Source organism: Vulpes lagopus, chromosome 3 (assembly GCF_018345385.1).
Source record: "Vulpes lagopus strain Blue_001 chromosome 3, ASM1834538v1, whole genome shotgun sequence".
Taxonomy (NCBI): domain Eukaryota; kingdom Metazoa; phylum Chordata; class Mammalia; order Carnivora; family Canidae; genus Vulpes; species Vulpes lagopus.
The window spans coordinates 49,449,760-49,470,666 of NC_054826.1; the positions used below are offsets into that span (position 1 = coordinate 49,449,760).

General features: G+C 48.8%; 1 long non-coding RNA gene across 1 annotated transcript in view; it reads left to right on the top strand.

Annotated features, from left to right (window-relative positions):
• LOC121487798 overlaps positions 1–10,260 on the top strand; it is a 43,855-nt gene extending 33,595 nt beyond the window's left edge. Inside the window, exon 3 of the long non-coding RNA XR_005986915.1 lies at positions 1,115–10,260. This is a non-coding gene — a long non-coding RNA (uncharacterized LOC121487798). The remainder of the gene's footprint in view (positions 1–1,114) is intronic.
• Positions 10,261–20,907: the final 10,647 nt, after the last annotated feature.

Consider the following 20,907-nt stretch of genomic DNA (forward strand, 5'->3'; position numbering starts at 1 on the left):
TAGGAAAACCTGAAGTCATACAACACTTCTGACATCAGGTGTGTGGGGTTTTTCCCAAACCAACCCATTCTTCAATTCTATATAGACACCAACTGAATGTCCTACAATTCAATTCAATTCTGACACTATCTACCTGCAATTAGTGTCAGATCCCACAGGTTAGGGGGAACCTGGGTAACTCAGTGATTGAGTGGCTGCCTTTGACTCAGGTCATGATCCCAGGGTTCTGGGATCAAGTCCCACATCGGGCTCCCTGCGGGGAGCCTGCTTCTCCCTCTGCCTATCTCTCTGCCTCTTTCATGAATAAATAAATAAAAATCTCTTTAAAAAAAAGACCCCACAGGTTAGGGTCCCACAAAGACTGCCTCCCTACTTCAGATGTCAATTGCAAATCCCAGGCTTCCTGTACTTCTGATTAACTGACTATAAATCAGGGGCTCCCATGATCCCTCCTCAGGTTCAGTAATTTACTAAAATGGCTCACAGAACTCAAGAAGGTACTTTATGTTTTTTTAAAAGAATTTATTTATTTATGTATTTATGTATGTATTTATTTATTTGAGAAAGAGAGCATGCGCAGGGGCAGAGGGAGAGGGAGAAGCAGAATGGAGCAGGGAGCCTGATGCAGGGCTCAATCCCAGGATCCCGGGATCATGACCTGAGCTGAAGGCAGGCGCTTAACTGACTGAGCCACCCAGGTGCCACTTATCAGTTTATTATAAAGAATACAACAGCCAAAGAAAGCGATGCATAGGGCAAGGGTACGTGGAGTTTCCATAACCTCTACAGGTAAACTGCCCTCCTGGCATCTCTACATGTTCACCATCCTAGAAGTGCTCTGAACCCTGTCATTTTAGGTTTCTATCGAGGCTTCATTATGTAGGCATGGCTGATTAAATCACTAGCTGTTGGTGATTCGCCCAACCTCTAGTCCCTGTCCCCTCCCAGGAGGTCAGGAGGATGGTGCTGAAAGTTCCAACTTATGATTGGTCTCCCCCATCTTTAGGGGCTTTCCAAAAGCCACCACATTACCGTAAACTCAGATGTGGTCGAAAGAGGCTTGTTGTGAATAACAAATGACACTCTCTTCATCTTTCTCTCCCTCTTCACTTAGGAAATTCTGAGGATTTTGGGGAGCTCTGTGCAAGGAACAGTGAGGAAGACCAAAAATCTATTTCTCATTAAAAGCACCATATCACCAGAAGCTGTTGAGATCCTCTGGGTAAAAAATCACAAGAGGCTGAATTAAGAGACTTCTAAGGTAGATGGCACAGAACTGAAACCAGATACAAGTGGTGATAGTGGAGACAAGGGGCTTTTCCCACTGCCATGTTGTGAGGACACTCAAGCAACCTGTGGTGAGGTCCATGTAGGGAAGAACTGAGTCCTTCTGCCAACAGCCACATGCCTGAGCTGACCTGGAAGAGGACCCCACAGCCCCAGGCAAGCCTTCAGGTGCCTGAAACCCGGGCCCATCGCATGCCTGAGTTCTCAAATGACACACTGATTTAGAACCACCCAGATGCTCCAGAATCCCTGATGCAGAAACTGTGAGATAATGCGCAGTTCTTGTGTCAAGTCACTAAGTTTTGGTATAATTTGTTACACAGCAATGGATAACTAATACAGGTGGGCAGTAAGAAAAAGATGAGAACAGTAATGGCAAAGCAAAACCAAAAGAATACACAAGAGGCCAGATGGTGGGAGGGAGAGCAGGGCCAAGGTAATAAATTCAAACAATCGGCTGCTGAGTCTGGGTTCCTATTTTATCAAGCAAACTATGTTACATATTTCCAAAAACATTTGGCCTGAGGATAAAAGCTGAGAGGTGAGTGGTATTAGAAAAGATGCACATAAGAATCTAGCACAGCATCCACAACATAGTAAGGGGGAAAAATAATAACAAAAGCAAACCTAACAGCTCACATTCTGGCACCGCAGTAGTGTTTTCCTGAGCAACTCTAGCTCTGTAGGCCTAATTAACATTTATTATTATGTCTGGTGCTTACACTCACACTCAATTAGATATTCTTATCCCTATTTCTGACGAGGAGATGGAGCCTCCCAGAATTGATGTGGCTTCTCTCTACAGTCCCACGAAGCCAGGACATGAACCCACATCAGGCTAAATTCAAAATCCACACTAATCCCACTGCACCGTCCACGTCTCTTTATAGAACACTTATTTACATTCCTTGGGATTGTTTGAATTCTCTTCCCTCTGCCTTCTTATAAAGAACTCTGCCAGTGTTCCTCTCCCCCACCACCACCCTTAAAAAAATCCTTTAATTATTGTTCATTCCTGAAATTAAATGTCTACATATTTTACTAGGGATACTCAGAAAGCCCTTACAGGTCTGGAATGCAGGAACTGTGAATTCAAAGCTTCTCCACGACCCTTCCTCATCCTCTGTCCCTGGGTCTGGACGTGCAGCTATTCCGCCTGGCAACCTTCCTTGTCTCTCCACGCTCCCCCACCCCTCCAGGACACCGTCTGGCTGGAGCACAGCATTCTCTCAGCCCCATTCCCCTGGAAAATGTCGAGTCTGCGTTGACATTGACACCCATTAAGGAGCTGTGCAGCTGTTCCCACACAGCCAGCCCAAAGGCCTTCCGGAAATTGTTTGCATTCACGCGCCTTCTGTACAGCCTGGCAGCTCTACAAGGCCTGGCACCCGAGGACTGTGGCTGGGGTGCGGATGCACACTTTCTTTTCCTCTTCTTTTCCTCTTCCCTGCTTCCCTGAATGACTAGGAAATTGAAAATTAATAGGTAAGAAAGACAGGTACTCCTATCTTGCCATCTAGAATAAGCTGGGGGAGTTAACAGCTTATTTTCTTTGTGGTTATAGATGACTATTATCATATTACTTAGATCTTATTTGGTTTAAGTGACATAAATCCAATTCCAAATGGATTTGGCAAAAAGAAGAGTTTAATAACAGGACATTAGAGTATCTCCAAGCAAGCTGAAGAAAGGGCAGGGACACTTCCAGATGGGATCACCCTGTACCGCTGTGCAAGCTGCACACTGCACAACCCCAGGGGCCACTATATTACACGGTGGCCATATGAATGGCACCTCCTGGTGCTGTGCAGAGCACAGTGTTCTAACTCATTTCAGTGTCTCTTCTCCAGGTTTCAGGAATAACTGAAACCAGGGTCTCGAGTGTCACCAGGACTCTCTCTCCATCTCTGAAATAGGCTTCTCTCTGAATATTGGCCAAATCCTTCCCACTGGTGGGCTTGTTTCATTCATGTCTCTGAATGGTTCCATATTTCCAGCCAAAGAGGGACTGACCAGTGCTTTTATTGGTTCCAGCTTCAAAACTTCAGAGAAGAGCTCTGATTGGTGTATTTGAGCTCGGTGCTCAACCTTCCACCAATCCAGAACTTAAATGGCTCAGAGGCAGCCACTACCTTTGCCTTAGCCTGAATCAGATTCCCACCTGAACAGCGTATGTCTGCCCCATAGGAGGTAAAAGATGTAAGAGCATAGTCTTGGGGGAATTGAAGGCTTTTACCCTTACTTATTTGCCTTTTTTTTTCTTTTTGTAACTTCCAGAGCCTTTTGGGAGCACTAAATACCTAACAGTAGAACAGTAGGTGGGATGGTATGGATGTAAAATTGCTCCAGTTCAAGAGGGGTGTGAATTAAATTAACCTCCTCTGGGATTTTCATTTGATGAGGTCTTAAGAATTTTGGCAAACTGGGGGGCTATATTTATATTTTGACTATTCGGGGGACATTATGACCTTTCTGCAGTCACACTCTGGCAGCTTCCAAGCTCTCTGTTTTGAAGGCAGAAAATATGGATTCTCTTCCCAAATTAACTGTACACGGATGATTGCTAACTGCCTCCTTCAGGGGGCCAGAGAGAAAAAACAACAATCTCATAACTGTCCATTTTATCACCCTTGTGGCCCCTCGCCTTCCTCCCATCCTCAACACCAGTGTGGAGGGCACACCCCTGTGCCCCCTGATATTACAATTCCCCCCAGCACTCTCTCTGCATCTTTCTGGAACCCCCGACGTTTCACTCCAACTCTCACCAGTCTCCACAGCTCAGTGGTTTAAACACTCAAGCCAGAGGACTCTCTGGGTGTCATGGAATCAAGAGGTTATGGTATCCTGATGGGGACTGGGGGGCTTGAGGAACCCCGGAAGACAAACACGGCTGCCACGTGCCATAAATATTCTTGGATCATTTAATCCACATGTAACAAAGGGTTGGGGGAGTGCATGACTATTAATGACCAAAATAAATAGTAACCAATTACAATGATGGTAATTATGCTTTTGAAATTAGCCTGGGAAAGGATGACCAAGGCGATTTTTTATTCCAGTTCAGGAAAATGGGACGCCAGCTGGGGCTCATAAGAGCCTTCATTAAAGCCCTGAGCTTCATCCAGCACCGCGAAGAAAGCCCCTTCTGTCCTGTGGCCCGGCCCGGCCCTGACATGCCTTCTGCTTTTTAACAAGAACTGAAAGGTGGCGAGACAGACAGTTCTTGCCTTGGCACCGGGCAAAGTCGGCCTTTGAAAAGGCAGTGATTATTTTCAGTGGCCCAGTGCTGGGGAGTTTCGTTTCCTTTGCCCCGTCTCCCCGAGCCTGGGTTCCAGCACCAGCACCGGAACGGACCAGGCAGCTGGCGCGGACGAGCCCGGGCAGAGGTCTGGGCAGACGACGACCGGCCGGGGCAGTTTGCACCGCTTGCTGGGGGAAGGAGCCAGAGGGTGAGAACTGTGGTTTCTGCACAAGGGAGTGTGTGTCTTTGCTCACACGTTAGTCCTCCAGTAGCCGCAGCAGAGATGGTCACTAAAATTGACTGGCCGGCCCTTCCACCCCAGACAGTGTACTTGCCAGGCACAAGGCAGCCCTTACCACCAGGCCCTGAGGCTCCCCTGCTCCCACATAGGTGGCACCTTTGAGAAGTCATGGAAGTCACTCACTGCTGGCTTGTGCCTCAGTTTCCCTTTACACCTCTCTCCTGTTTGCTATTTCTTGCTGTTCTTCTCTTGCTATGAAGGAAACTAAAGAAAGCCTGTCTTTTAGCCACCCTGTAGCAAAGCTGAAGAGTTCAAGGGTTGGTGGGAATAAAAGTCCCTGCTCCCTCTTTTAGGTCCAATACCGGATCATGACCCAAGCCTTTGAGAGAGATCTCAACCAGGGGCAATTTTACCTGCCAGGGGACATCTGGCAACATCTTGGAGACATTTTTGGCTGTCACAGCTAAGGGAGGAATGCTACTGGCATCTAACGGGTAGAGAGGCCAGGGATGTCGCTAAACATCCTATAATGTATGCAAGGAAGAATTTTCCTACCTAAAATGTCCAATAAGTCTGAAGGTGAGAAACCCTGGCTTAATTAATGGCTAAGGAAGCATTTAATCGCCCCTCTCCTTCTCAAAGGCTGGCCTCCTGGAAGACTGCATGTCAGGAGGTGTTAAAGTCTAAACCCACCTTCTGCAGCAGAGATTTCTTCCAGAAAACAGCCAGCCAGAATGGGAGCCACAGACCAGCACTGTACATCATCAGGGACCCCGCTTCCTGCGAGCGCTGTCCAATCAGAGTAGCCACTCCGGGAAACTAAGCAAAGGAGGAGATTGCAGAAGCTCCCTCCCTAGCACCTCTGCTAAAAGGGAGGATGTTCCTCCCCTCTATAGACCAGTTCACGTTGTCCATAAATCTGCAGAGTCTGATAGACCCAGGAGGGGCTCCCAGGAGGTTTGGGTATGGCCAAGAGCTGAGAAAAAAAAATCCCACGACACGTCTTAGTCTCAACATTCACTTGGCAGTTGTGCACAAAACGTTGTGTCAGGTGCTTTGTAAATTCTGATTCCGTCCCTACAACAGGGCTGTAGGATTTTAATTTGCACTTTACCCCATACTGCACAAGTCGTGCACCTTGAAGCTTTGCCTAATGATCTTGTAAAACTCAACTCAAAATCAGCTAGTTTTACTGTCCAAAAATGGAGTTTATTTAGACTTCACAGAAATTCTAGAGATTTGGGTTGTGGGAGCAGAAGCCTATCATTTACTGAGTGCTACTACATGCCAAGCATTCTTCTAGACCTACATATAAATTATTTCATTGCCCCCTCCCCAGAATCCCATGAGATACCCTTAGCCCATTTTAGGGGCCAGAAAACTGCCAGGGGAAGAGCAGTGGCATAGAGCCTTGGCACTTCCTTATGCAAATGCCCTAGTGCTTGGCAAGATCCATCATTATTAAGAGGTACTGGGCTCTAACAGGAGCATAGCTCCATTGGAGCTGTCAGAGAAGATGCTTAAGGGATCCCACAACACTCCCCTTCGACCCTGAGTGCTTCTTAGAGACAGAATCTTGAGGCATACACCTAGTGAGTCTGATTAGTAGGCAGAAAGATGTTGGTTTCTAAAAAGCCCACACACACCATGGTGATGCTTGTCTCCATTTGGTATCCTCAGAAAAAGGGCCTGCTTTAAAAAAAAGAATCTGAACTGACCCATTCCAGGGTCAGGAAATTCTCCCATATTGACATCCTCGGGCTGCTGCTTAAGCCAATTTCCTCCTCTCTGGTCCAGAGTGGAGATGCAGAACAGCTGGTGGCCACTGTCTCTCAAAATCTTTCATAAACCTGAAGACCTATTATATAATCAGGCTTCTCCATGTGAAATAATCCCCATTCTTTTGAGTGCTTCTTAGAGATTACTTACTCTGCAAGCTTCCTCTGCAAATATGTTGACCACTTTGGAAGTTGAGTTGGCCTCTTGAGTTAGGAGACCACAGTCAGGTAGGACATTTGGGTCCATCACTCTGTAGAACACACATTGTTAGGGGCAGATTTCCTAATAGAGCCCACAGGGAAGAAATGGTGTCAGGGCAAAATGCTCAAGACACATGAGTTCAAACTCTTAGAAATGAGTAGTTTTGTACCTAGTGATTTAAAATTAGGGCAGGGGGATGCAATTAGCAACAAGCGGTCTAGGCCCTCAAAGCACCTGGAAAAGGGCAGAGGGCAGAGGGAAGAAGGTTGGGCTCAGGTGAGTCTAGATGCTGGGAGAGAAAGAGGATTCAGTCAGATAAGAGCAGCACATGGCCTTGGATGCACCTGTGCAGCGGCTTCCTGCTCCTTGGCAATGTGGGTCTGGTGTCAATGCCAGTTCACCACCACGTGACACGTGTGCCTGTGTCCAGATCATCCCACACAGGTGCCCCAGGTATCTGCCTCCCTGGAGCCCTCCCTGAGGAGGCCTTTTCCCAAGACATCCTGGACCCTCAGACCCAGGGCAGTAGCTCCAGCACACAATTAAGTCTCTAAGTTTAACCGATGCAAACCTATGTTCCCTCAGTGGTGGGATGTGAAACATAACTTTTCCTCTATGATGCCGGGCATTCTGGAGACTTGAAGAGTCTATCAGCTGGCTTCCTCTGGTGGCTGAGCATGAGGACAACTGTACCATTCCTGTGCTGGAGGCACTTGAGTAGGAATGTAGCCCTACTAGTGGGCGGGTGTAAGAAATCTCACCCTTGGTAGCCATTGGCCCCTAACCCTACCATTGCCCCCACCCCAGCCTCACAGCTCATTATTTCAACTAATTCCTCTTGAGCATCTATCTACTGTGTGCACCAGCAGTGTTCTAGGTGCTGGTGGGCAGGTATGTCTCTGAAAATGCAAGACCCAGGCAGAAGCATGAAGGGAGGTTCCCACGTCATCGGTTTCTAGAGTTAAGAGTTCTCATCAAATGAAAAAGCTACTTAATACAATATGCGCTAAGTACTTCTCTTGGAAAATGTGCTTTCATCACTATCTGGAAGGTCAGCTTCAAATTCAGAGTCTTTGGATATCTCGAAGCTCCAGCTGGAGTGTGGACCCCATGGAGAGTCAGCTCTCCATAATGGTGGCCACCTTCTCTTTTCACCCGTGCTACATTGCACACACTGCAAGGGACTCCACGCACGATGTGTGCCACCTGCGTGCTGTCCTTGCCTCCTGCGAGCAGCCATCCTTGGCCATGCCTCAGCCTAAGAGCTCCCCAAACCGGGGCACTTCTCAGCTCTACAATCTTGGAAATGGGTTTGAGCCTTTTGGGGGTCTGGGATCAGCCCCATCCAAAACTCTGGGTCCAGTAGGATTTGGAGATAATTTGGGGCTATTTGCCCATTGAGCCTGTGCCCTTCACTAATCTGGGAGATGAAAGGCAAGGCTAGATATGGATAGGCATGCCTCCCTTGGGTGGCCTCCCCCAAACCAGGGCCAAGTGCAGTTGCATGGCTCCCCTACCCAATTGCATTCCTTCTGCACACGTCCTTTTCCTCCTCCTGGCACCCATGTGCCTGACCTTCGTGCTCTGTATCCTGTACTGTGAATTCTAACCTTGGACCCCAGGGTGTGTAGGCCTTTTGTAGAGGATCAGGACAGAGCCACCTGCAGATCAGGAGTGAAGTTTGGATTGGCTACAGTTCAGAGGGGCGCTAGGGAGTGGGAAGATCCCAGGTCCCATGGAAACACGGACCTGGGTTTGGCGGTGGTCTCAACCTCATATCGGGCGGCCTGGTGCACAGCCCTTCATTTCCAAGAACTGTTTTCCTTACATGTTCCTTCATAGGCTTTAAGGGAATTAAAAATACTTTGCCCTTGCAAAGCCCCTAGCTCAAATGCCCAAATCTTTTAGATTTTCCTGGTAATTCTCTATTTAATTATTAATAATTCTAATATATTAAGCATTATTTACTAGGCACGTTTTAGAGCATTTTATATATGTTAACACATTTAAATACTACCATGACCCTTTTAAAACGGAGTAGGCAAATGTGTAGGCACATGTTTTAAACTTCACCTTTAGTAAGTTAGTCTTGCAGTATGTACAGGAGCAGTGTCCCAGGGGTTGGCAGATCAGCGATCCCATGTGCACTTGCTAAAGCATGCACATTCTCAGGCCCAGCCCAGACCCACTGGTTCAGAAACTATGGGGGTGGGGCCCGGCCTTCTGTGTGCAGCATGACCTCCGGGTGACCTTGACATGCATTCTAATTTGAGAACCCTTGGCCTCACCTTCCCATGGGTTCAGCTGCCCTGTGTAATGATTAAGAATAATCATTGCTAACACATTTGACTATTAGTATGTGCCAGGCACTGGCTAAATGCTTTGACATGGGTTGTCTCCCTCATTCCCAAATATTCTACCAGGCTATTAATAACCCCATTTTATAGACAAGGAAACTAAGGCATGGAAAGATTGACTGCTCGAGGTCACCCAGGCTTGAGCTCCAGTATCTGCTTCTGTGTTTTCATGGTGGTTGTAATGATGACACAGAGGCATGGCAACATATTATATAATTTTTTAAAGATCTATTCCCTGAAATCCTTGCAACCTCAAGGGTTTTTCTTAAATGGTGGTTGACCAGAAAATGTGACTGATGGGAACTGGCCTGTTCTCAGAGTATCTGACTAATCCAGGCTTTCCTTCGGTCTGGGTGGCAAATCCAGATGTCCATGGAGTCCGGCAGGTGACATAGCAGGCATGACAGGTGACGGGCAGTGAGGTGTTCCCAAGGTGAGGCACTAGGACTTGGTGAGGACTGTGGTGGTGAGCACCTCTGCGTAGCCCTCTCCAATGTGCAGAAGGGAGTCTGCATTGGTGGGTTTCCCTGTAGGTCTCCAGATCAGTATCCCGAGTTAATTACTGAAGTTTATGCCTTTTCAATGTCACCCTGGGGCCAACAGCCAGCCAGCTTTGCAGGGCGAAAAAGAAGGGAGCAGGGAGTTGAGTTGGATGTCAGAGATCCCAGAACCTGGGCACTGGGGTTGGCAGGGGCTCCTCCGCCCGCCTTGGCGGAGGTCCCGCGCTCCCGCGGTCCCTCCCGAGCCTGCTTTCAGGCTCCGCGGCGCCTGCCGGCCGACAAGGAGGTGTGGCGAGCGCCCCCTCGTGGTCAGAGGCCGGCACCGCCGAAAGCCAGAGGGCTGCGTGCAAGAACCTCCGGGGCCTGGTCCAGGTGGGGAGAGCTGGAAAATGATGGGGGGCGGGCACGGGGCAGCCGGCTCCTGGCAGTTCCAGACCACCCGAGATGTTAATGGTATCAATAATAATACTATAAGAAGTGTAGTGACCATATGCTGTAGTAACTGACGTCTAACAGCTGAAGCTCTACCGTTCAGAAGCCGTTTTGCTTACTGTGTCTACTTTAACCTTAACAACGCTACACTCTAGTAACGCGTAAATGTGTTCTCACTGAACAAGATTCAAGTGGTTTGGAAGAACATGCTACAAGGATCTTTAAGGTTCTTTAGAAAACTTTCTCTCTCTCTCTCTCTCTCTCTCTTTTTCTTAGAGAGGGAGAGAGAGAGGCAGGAGGGTCAAAGGGAGGGAGAGACTCTAAAGCAGGCTCCACCCAGGGCAGAGCCAACCTGGGGCTTGACCTCACCACCCTGAGGTATGACCCAAGCCAGAATCAAGAGTCTGATGCAAGTCTGACACTTAATCCACTGAGCCACCCAGGTGCCCCAGAAAATTGTCATTTTGAAATAATTCTGAACTTACTGAAAAGTTGCAGGAATAGCGCGGACTTTCATATACCTCTTATCTGCTTCATCAAGTGTTCATATTTGGCCACATTTGCTTAGCATGTCCTCTCTCTAAATACATGTATTTTTAAAATATTTTATTTATTTATTTATTCCTGAGAGACACAGAGAGAGGCAGAGACACAGGCAGAGGGAGAAGCAGGCTCTCCTCAGGGAGCTCGATGGGGGACTTGATTCCAGGGCCCTGGGATCACGACCTGAACCGAAGGCAGACACTCAACCACTGAACCGCCCAGGTGTCCCTCTCTAAATACATATTATTATTTTTAAGTTCTGAGCCATTTGACAGAAGGTGGTCGTGAGACTCCTTCACCCATTCATAGTTCAGTGGATATTTCCTAAGAACAGGGTCGTACTTTGCCATGGCCTAGTCAGGTTATCAGAGTTGGGAACATTAGCATGGAGGGAATGCTAGGTCTTCTACGGACCTTCTTCTCATTTCACCTGTTGTTGCAGTGATGTCCCTTATGACATCCCTATTACAAAATAGGAAAGTACGAATGTTTTCCTCATCTCTCCCTTGGCTAGGGGCACCTCTCCCAGCTATTGGGTGCCTACCCCTTAGGTGTCTGTCGTTCATTTTCCTCAATAAATCCTATTTCCCATTTATTCGTATGCCTTGAGAGCTCTTTTCATTCTCTTCCCCTGCCTGCCAAGGTAGAACTCTCTAGTTTTATTTTACACCAAAACGGAACAGTCTCAACCTGATGGGGAAAGTTCCTCTGGTGCCAAGGCTGGAACTCGAGTCCTGTTCCATGATCTCAGGTCTCCTGGGCTTGCTAAGAAAGCAGAAGGTGAAGGGAAAGGCTTGCTTGTGTTTTGGGGTTATTCCGAGGGCTGCCCCATCTTCCCGGGGCCTTTGGCATCATTTGCAACAGCCCCTACACCCTCCTCCAGGAGATGGCCTCCATCTAGCCTCCCAGACAACTCTCCCTCCTGATTCTTCTCCCCCCCCCCCCCCGACTGCTCTTTTTGGATCTCTCCATAGGTCCTCCACTCTCAGTATTGGGCCCGGGGTTCAGTCCTGGACCCCTCTCCTCTTACCTGCACTCCTGTGTGGGTGAATGCTTAACCCCGAAGGTGAGAGAGTGCCCAGAGGCTGTAGACTCCCAAGTCTGTACAGCTAGCCTGGCATCTCCTGGGAATTCTAGGCCCACACACCCAACTGCGTAATTTGACATTTCCTCTTAGATATCCAATGGGTGTCTCATGCTTAAAATGGCCAGATGGAACTCCTGATTCCCCAGTCCCAGCCAGATCCCATTTGTCCTCACCTCCATAGGTGGAGGCTCTGTCTTTCTGGTTGCTCATGGTGAAACCCGGAGTTGTCTCTGATGCCTCTCTTCTCTCTCATACTCTACACCCAGTCCAAGAGAAAATCTGATCAGTTTTTCCTACAATTCAAGTTCCAGCCCCATCTCACCACCTGCACGGTCGTTCCCCAAGCTCCCTACCTAGATGATCACAGAGATTGTCCAACTAGTCTCCCTGCTTCTTCTCTGCCTGCTTTAGGGTCTATGTCCTACACGGAAGACACAACACTGTTTGTAAAACATGAATTAGATCATGTTCCATCCCTGCTGTAAACTCCCCAGTGGTTTCCCATCTCAGAGTAAATGTCTCCCCTACCTCTCTCCTTTCTCTCCCACCCTTCCTGTCCTTGTCCTCTTCCAGCCTCACTGCGTTCTTTGCTGTTTCTTGAATGCACAAGCATGCTTCAACCTGAGGGGCTTTGTGCTGGCTGTTCCCTCTGCCTGGAATGTTCTCTCTGATACTTGCGTTGCTCTACCTCTTCCTATAGGACTTGGTTAACCGTCATTTTTCAGTGAAGCTTCCCTTAATTGTTCATTCATTCAACACATTTATTCATTTCTTCCACAAATACTTGTCGAAGGTTCACTTTGTGACAGGTCCCACTCTAGGTACAGAGGAAACATCTTTGAACAAGTTTCTTACCCACATGGAGAAAGACTCTAAACAATAAGATAATAAGGTTGATGATAACTATTTAAAAGGAGGCGGGTGAGCAGGCAAGAGAAATTGGGTGTGCTGGAGGAGTTGCAATTTAAAATTGCATAATCACGGGACGCCTGGGTGGCTCAGTGGTTGAGCGCCTGCCTTCCGCTTAGAGCATGATCCCAGGGTCCTGGGATTGAGTCCCACGTCGGGCTCCCTGCATGGAGCCTGCTTCTCCCTCTGCCTATGTCTCTGCCTCTCTCTTTCTGTGTCTGTCATGAATAAATAAATAAAATCTTTAAAAAAAAGGGGTAATCAGGGCAATTCATAAAATGCCATTGTTTTTGTATTTTTTAATATTTTATTTATTTTTTTAAAAAAGATTTTATTTATTCATGAGAGACACTGAGAGAGAGAGAGAGAGAGAGAGAGGGGCAGAGACACAGGCAGAGGGAGAAGCAGGCTCCATGCAGGGAGCCCGATGTGGGACCTGATCCCGGGACTCCAGGATAACACCCTGGGCCAAAGGCAGGCACTAAACCACTGAGCCACCCAGGGATCCCTAATATTTTATTTAAATTCAATTGGCCAATAATAAAATTCCATTTGAACAAAATTTTGAAGAGGTGGGGGCTTGAGTCATGAGGATACCTGAGGGAAGAGCATTCTAGCCAGAGAGAACAGGCAGTGCAAAGACCCTGAGGCAGGGAGCATTTTTGCAGTTTCAAAGAACTCCAGCGTGGTTGGAGTGGACGAACAAGGAGAAAGAGTAGGAGACAGAAGGGCAAAGGAGGAAGGAAGTTTACGAGGTAGAAGAGGATGGTGTCCAGACCTTTATTCTGAGTAAAGCAGTGGCCACTAGAGGGGCCACCATGGCAAACACCTTCCTTCTGTTCAGTGCCCACACTCCCTGCCTTGCTGTTTTCATCACTCAGCAAAATTACATGCCAGGCCCTTTCCTAGGTTCTGGGGACACAAGAGGATGTTGCCAGTGGCTGCCCTCAAAGACTCCTCAGGCTAGCAGAAGGGACAGGGGAAGGATGAATGCACAGTAGCTTTATAAAGCTATATATAAAGGTGTGACATGCTCCAAGGCACCTGGCTGTCCGGACCCATGGTTGTGGTGGCCAGGCCAGAGGGCTTCGTCAGGGAGCCCAGCGGGCTGCAGCCCATCCCCGGTGGCAGTGTTGATTGGCCGGGGTCTGTGGAGCTGAGCGTGGTGGTACAAGTGGGCTCTTTCTTGTTCAGAGAAGGAGCGGGGAGAGGACTCCCGATCCCTGCTGTGAGTCTAACCGAGAGCGTGGCAGCCGCTGCGGTTCCCCCATGCCCAGGCACACAGAGCTAAGCACCCAGGGGAGGCTGCCCGCCCTCCTCCCAGCACCCCGGAGGGGCTGAGCTGCCCCCTCCAGTCCCCAGGTCCCAGAGGGGAGCTGGGGATGGGGGCAGAAGAGAAAGGCCCGGTGTGCACAGCTCCCTTGTCCTTTGCTTTGTCTTCCATGCTTTATGAGACACTGTCCCCCAATGATCTCCTGCTCCCCGGGACTCCAGGAACGGGAGCCGTGACACTCTGCTCCCAGAGGAGTTTAGTCCCTGGGGGACCCGGGTCTCAGTCCTCATGTGGTCCTGCGGGAGCTGTTGTAGAAAAGCCACAGCTGATGTCCCGGGAGCCAGCGTGGATGGCCAGTGGGTCACCGGGGGGCGGGCGGAGGGAGGTTCCCAATGACCTGAAGTGAGCGTCCCTGCCTCCGATCTCCGCTGGTAACTGCCAATGCCAGGCCTGCAGTTTGTCCTTCAGCCTTGTGTTCACGCCACACCTCACGCTGGACCCTCGGCGGATACGAGGGAAACAGAAACGGAAAGGCACACCTCTGCCCAGGGGCTGCTGGGGAGGGGCAGGTGCAGTGGGCGGGAGCAGGGCCTGAGCTAGCACCAGGTGGGAGGGTGGCTCCCATGGGGCCGCCAAGCCAGCCTCCGGGGGCGGGGGGAAGGCTGATGGTTTCCTAGGCCTGCTGCGATAAATTGCCACAAGCTCAATGGCTTAAGGCAGCATAAATTTATTCCCTTTTCGTTCTGGAGACCAGTATCCTGAAATCCATGTCACTGGCTCAGGTCAAGGTGTTGGCCGGGCTGGCCCCTTCTGGAACTACTGAGGGTGGAAAATGTTCCTTGCCTTTTTTATTAGCTTCTAGAGTCTGACCATACTCATAGGCCCTTCCTTCGTCTTCAAAGCCTATCACCCCAATCTCTTCTCTGTCACGACTCAGCCTGCTTCCATGTGCTCAAATGTCTCCCTGCCTCCCTCTTTAAGGATGCTTGTGATGGTATTTGGGGCCCACTTGGGTGATGTGTGATGCTCTCCCAGACTGGAGATCCATAACTCACACCTGTGCAGAGACTGCCTTATGGGGCAGTGTGTCTGGGGAGTCATGGACATGTCATGGAGTCTGGAGATGTCATGGACATCTGGGGGCCCAGCATAGCTTCCCGGAGCAGACAACAATGAGGCAGGGCTCCTGCACAGGGGATGGGCACCAGCAAAGGCCAGGAGGCACAGAAAAGGCTGACAGAGGTCTGGTGAGGGCAGAGGCCAGGTCTCGAAGGGCCTGGGGCACCAAGTTAGGAAGTCTGGCTTCGTCCTGGGGGAGGTGGGTCTCTGTGAAACATGGACAAAAGGTCATTGTCTGGACTGGGGCCTCTCAGGACACAGGTGTCACCCTCAGAGGGGCTGCTTACAAAGGGGTGGATGGGATTCAGGAAGACCAACAGGGATGGGGCCTACCTGGGACTGAGCGGTGATATGTGACCACCTCTTTGGGAAGGTGTAACCACCCCAAGGAGGCAGGCAAGGAGGGATGCTCAGAACCCAGAGAAGGCAGCCCCATGGCAACGAGCCTGCAGGAAAGGGAAGCAGCTGACTCCCAGTGACCTGGGTTATGGATTCCCAAGCCCACTCTCCTCTTGCCCTCCCATGGCCTGCTGATGCCCCCCTGCAGGTAGAGCAGAGAGGAGAAGGGTGGGGTGGGATGGCGTGGGGGAACACCCAGCACAGATGTCATGGGGCAGTGGCACTGCTGGGTCATTTTCAAGAAAGATCTCTCTGGCCACAAGTAGGAGGCTGGATCTGAGTGGAGAGAGGGCGGAAGCAATGGGAGGACCACCTCATTCCAGATGATCAAAATAGTACTTTTAAAAGATAAATGCAACCCAACTGGGGGTCTGTTTACCCTCTGGGGTGTCTGGGAGAGTTTTGGAGTCAGCTGTGTCTAATGAGGTAAAATTCACCCCTTGCTGCCGTCTTGGAGTGTATTAAATGCCTCCTTTGCAAAGATGCTGCACCCTTGGGGAGGTCTTGGGCAGGCTTGGCTGCAAACCACAGAAACCATCTGCAGAGAGTTTAAGCAGAAACCGAATTTATTCCAGGATACTGAGGGGCTCCCAGCATCTCTTGATTAGCCCAGGAACCACGCTGGGAAGCCCTGCAGTGGGGGCATAGCCTAAATATGCCACTGCAGGGCAGCTCCTGGGAGCGACCCTGTGAGCCCCTGAGTGGGCCTGGGGCACTCTCCTGGATCCTCTGCTGCCTCCCTGCCTCCATGGGACGCTGCCTTATCTTCTTGCTGCTGGCTCTTAAAGTCTGGCTGCTGGTGCATCTAACTGGTGAGCCTAGTCACGTGCCTGCACCCTAGTTCTGGGAAACAGAGTTTCTGGCTTCTCTGGGGAGTCAGAGACCCAGAAGGGGGGAATTCTCCAAAGCTAAGAAGGGTGTTTAAGGGTGCTGGATAAGCAGAAGGACACATATGCATTAGAAGTAAATAAAGGTAAGTTATTTTATTTTATTTTATTTTATTTATTTTATTTTAAAGATTTTATTTATTTATTCATGAGAGAGACAGAGAGAGAGAGAGAGGCAGAGACACAGGCAGAGGGAGAAGCAGGCTCCATGCAGGGAGTCCGATGTGGGACTCCATCCAGGGTCTCTAGGATCATGTCCTGGACCGAAGGTGGTGCTAAACTGCTGGGCCACCGGGACTGCCCAAAGGTAAGTTATTTTAAAGTTCAGGCCATCATATACCTCATTATCTGGACAGCATGTATGTTAGTGACTTCCATCATTAGGGAGAGTAATATCTCCATATTATTCCTCCAGTATGCAAATCCTATCCAGGGCCCTCCCCCTGAAGGGTACAGGCACCCCACAGTACACCGTAGCTTGGTCCATGTTGCTTTGTCATTAACTTTACAGGCTTCTCATGGTCCATGCAGGCCACTGGGCAAGGTGGAGCATCTATTCGGTGCTTCCCTTGGGTACTTCCCTTCACTTCCCTCCTCTTCTTCAGACATATATTGAGGGCTTAATCTTCTCTAGACTCTGAGGGGATGTGAACACGATGTTGTCTTGCTCCTAAGCTCTCGAAGACCCAATCTAGTCATCAGCAAGAGTCACAACCTTCTACACACCATCAACTCCACGGAGGCCAGTTCCTGGATGAGATCTGTCCAGAGGCCAAGGCCAGGCCCACATGTCCTGATTCTTCTGTATGTGTGATGAGTAAGGTACCTTTAGTGGAGGATCCCAATACCTGGAATTGTCTGGAAACCTCCCTAGCCAGATCACACCATTTAGTAGGTACAGTCTCTACTTTCCATGTTGCTGTAGTGTTGCTAAATTTCTGCCTCTCCACAACCAAAATCCCATTTTTTCAGTTTCCAGTATATTTTCCTTTAAATCCTCAGTAACATCCCCCTTCTGCTAATCTGATCCCATTTAGACTCTTGGACACTTCTTCCGAGGCCTCTCAGCTTCTGCCGGGTTAGGTTTATGTTCCCATGGGCACCCCAGCTCTGGTACCAAACTTTATCCTGGTTATCTACTGCTGTATAACAGAGTACCTCAAAACTTAGAAGCTTAAAACAACAGCAAACATTATCTTTCACAGTTTCTGTGAGTCAGAAGTTTGGGAACAGCTTAGCTGAGAGCTGGCTCTGGTGCTCTCATGAGGCTGCAGTCAAAATGTCAGCTGGAGTGGCCATCATCTGAAGGCTGGATTGGGGCTGGAGGACCCACTTCCAAGGTGGCTCAGTTAGATGGTTGTTGGTGCTGGCTGTGGTGAAGACCTCGTTTCCTCTCCACATGGCTCTCTTCGCTGGACTGCCTGAGCAACCCAACAGCATGGCAGCTGGCTTCCCCCAGAGCAAGTGATCCAAGAGAACAGGCGGAAGTCATAGTGTCCTGTGACTTAGCCTTGGATGTTGTACACCATCCCTTCTGCAGTGTTCTGTTAATCACACTGACCAGCTCTGGCTCAATGTGAGAGAATACACAGGAGTATGGATGCCAGGATATGGGCTCATTGAGGGCCATCTTGGAGCACAAACAGTTAAAGAGAAAGAATATGTTTTATTTATTTATGTTGTATATATATTTATGTTATATATATATGTGTGTGTGTGTGTGTGTGTTTCATTATACAAGTAACATGTTTATAGAAATTTAAGAAAATTCAGATTAGCATAAAAGTTGGAAAACCTACCCCATAATAGCTCCACTCTGAGAAATACTGTCAACATTTTAGGGTATATCTTATCAATCTGAGCTTTAAAAATTTTACAAAAATTGAGTAATACTAGACAAAATCGTTCTTGACCTCTATGTTTTCATTTAACAGTATAGTCACAAAATATGCTCTGGCACATCTTCTTAAAATGGCAACATTGTATTCCTGGGAGCTTTAAAAACCTGAGGCCCAGGTCCTACCCCCAGAGATTCTGTTATGATTGGTTTGATGAAAGCGCAGGTTCATCAGGTTCTTAAAGTCCCCAGATAATTCCAATATGCTGCCAAGGTTGAAGACTGCTGCTCTAGGATAGCTGGTCCTGCAGAGGGGTGTGTGTGTGTGTGTGTGTGTGTGTCCCACATGCCTTCAAGTTTGCATGTTCCCAAGCTCACAATTCTTAGGTCCTCCTTCCTGAGACCTCCATTCCATGTATTATGAAGAGCCTGGGGAACTTTCCCAGATGTTCCCCAATCCCACTGCTAACCCCAGTCAGCTCTCCCCTCACCCTGCTGCCTCCTCCCATGCTCCACCTCCCCAACCACCACAGGGGCTTATGCTTTATTGGTCACTTCCTACCTCTGGTTTCCTGTTCATACTGAGCACTCAATCCCATTACTGTCTCTCCCCTGGGACTGTTTCCTTCTTTCTGTCCATGTCAATTTAGTGCTGGTTTTCATTGATCACCAGCACACAACTGTCAAGTTTAGCAGATGTTTCCTGAGGATCTGCAGTGAATGAAGGGTGTTGTTCCCATAGTTAAAGTGCTCTGTCCTAAAGACCTTGGGTTGACGCCTGCAAACCCTGCTTCCTCCAGCAATCAGCATGCAGCAGTTGCCTAGATTCCAAACTGCTGTTTCTTTCACAATCACAACAGTTCAACTCTCTTTTTCTATGCATCTCCCCTGCATCCAGATAGTTCCAAAAGAGATGTATTCTGTCTGTGCGGAACTGAGTGACTCTGTCCTCATCCTAAGTGAGCTGGTTCCAATGGCAGCCAATGTTAAAAAAAAAAAAAAAAAAGCATCTCCCTCTTTCTTTTATTTGTGCAAATCTTCAGAGATTCTAGCAAGGTATTTTAATAGTTGGAGGACCCTGCTGATTTCAGTGCAAGTATGCTGGCCAAAGATCCCTGGTCCATAGATGAAACCCAATAGTCAGAGCGCTCAAGGGTTCCCTGGTTCTGGAGAAAGGCAGCCGGTGTCTCAACAGGTGTTTCTAAAGATTTGGGCTTGGGCCACATCTATTCTGTGGGGGGATTAGGAGAAAGGGAGGAAGGTTGGAACAGAAGAGAGTGCAAAGAAGGCTAAAGATTAAAACAGAATGGTATAGGTCCCCCTAAAGTTAAAGTCTGTGGTCCCAGAAGGGCTGAGAGAGAAATGGGGAGGAGGAGTCTCAGTGACTCCAAGGCCCAATGGTCCACACTCCCTAAAATCCCAGGATCTGCAGCCAGCCTTGGCTGTATGGGATGGACACCTTTTAGCCAAGCTGCCTGGGAAGCCAGCTGCCTCTTCCTTTCCTTCCCTTATATTTTCCCAAGAGGGGAGAAGGCTTTGATTTAAAACTTCAATGTGAAACTTCACTGCATATACCCATCAGATGAGTTAAGATTAGAAGGTCAGATAATACCAACTGTTGGCCATAGTGTGGGTAGAAGGGGAACCCTGCTTCTCTACAAAGGAATGAGGGCAGGTGCGGCCATTCTACAGAGTAGCCTGCCAGCGTTGGTTCACATTAACAGTGTGAATTCCCTGCTGCAAACCAGGCCAGCCTGCCACCCCTTGGTATATGGGCCAGAGACACTCTATCCTAGAGGCACATGCCAGAAGATGCTCATTCAACACTGTTTGTGAGAGGGGAGTAGCAGGCCACTGGGGAGGCCGTCCCTGGAGGCTCCCATCAGCACACACAGTTCCATCAGGCAGAGCAAAGAAAGTGACACACACACCAAATGACATAATCTATAGAACAGACTACACTTAAATTCAAGGATATACATGAAACACATAGGAAGTCTGCCTACGAGGAAAGGGATTGCAAGTGGGCTCTGGGGTTGCAGTAGGTTAAATGTCCAAATTTTTGGACATTGCTTCTATCCAGAGCTGGGCCGACACCTCTGGGTGGGCCTCTGACTAGCCCACAGAGTACAGCAGAAGTGATGTGCTGTCAGTTTCTGGGCCTGGGCCTTAAGAGATTGGTAGTTTCCACCCCCCCTTTCATGGAAGTTTGTCTCTGGGAGCTCTTGACTGCCATGCATTAAATCAACTAGCACGATCACCTTTAACTGGAGAGGCCATATTTAGGCACTCTGGCTTATGATCGTAACTAAGCCCAGCCAGCCAACCAGCCAGCTCCCACCCTTCAAAGTCACCAGATGTATGACTCTAAAGCCATTTAGGATCCTCTAGATGAGCCCACCTAAGCTGGTTACCATTGACCTTAGTGGATGCCACGTGGGGCAGAAGAATCAACCGCATGTGTCCTGCTAAATTCCGGATTCACGAAATGTGATAGGATGATAACATCACTAAGTTTTGGGCATTTTTGATGTCCCGCAATAAATACTTGGAAAAAGATAAAAGGGCAATAAATCCTGAAAGCCCTTGCACTGAGCAATGATGAGACTTGGAGGCATAGAAGAGTACAGAGTCTCATGAACTGAACCCTTCTGCCACTTTCCAGGCAAGGAGGAAAATTCCTGAATCTGTCCATGCGACACCAATGCCATGGGTGGGTTGGGGGAGGCCAGTCAATCCTTGGAGAGAATACTAGCACATATCCTGTGCAGCTGACAAGGAGGGAATTTACTTTCTCATTCATTAGTTCCACAGC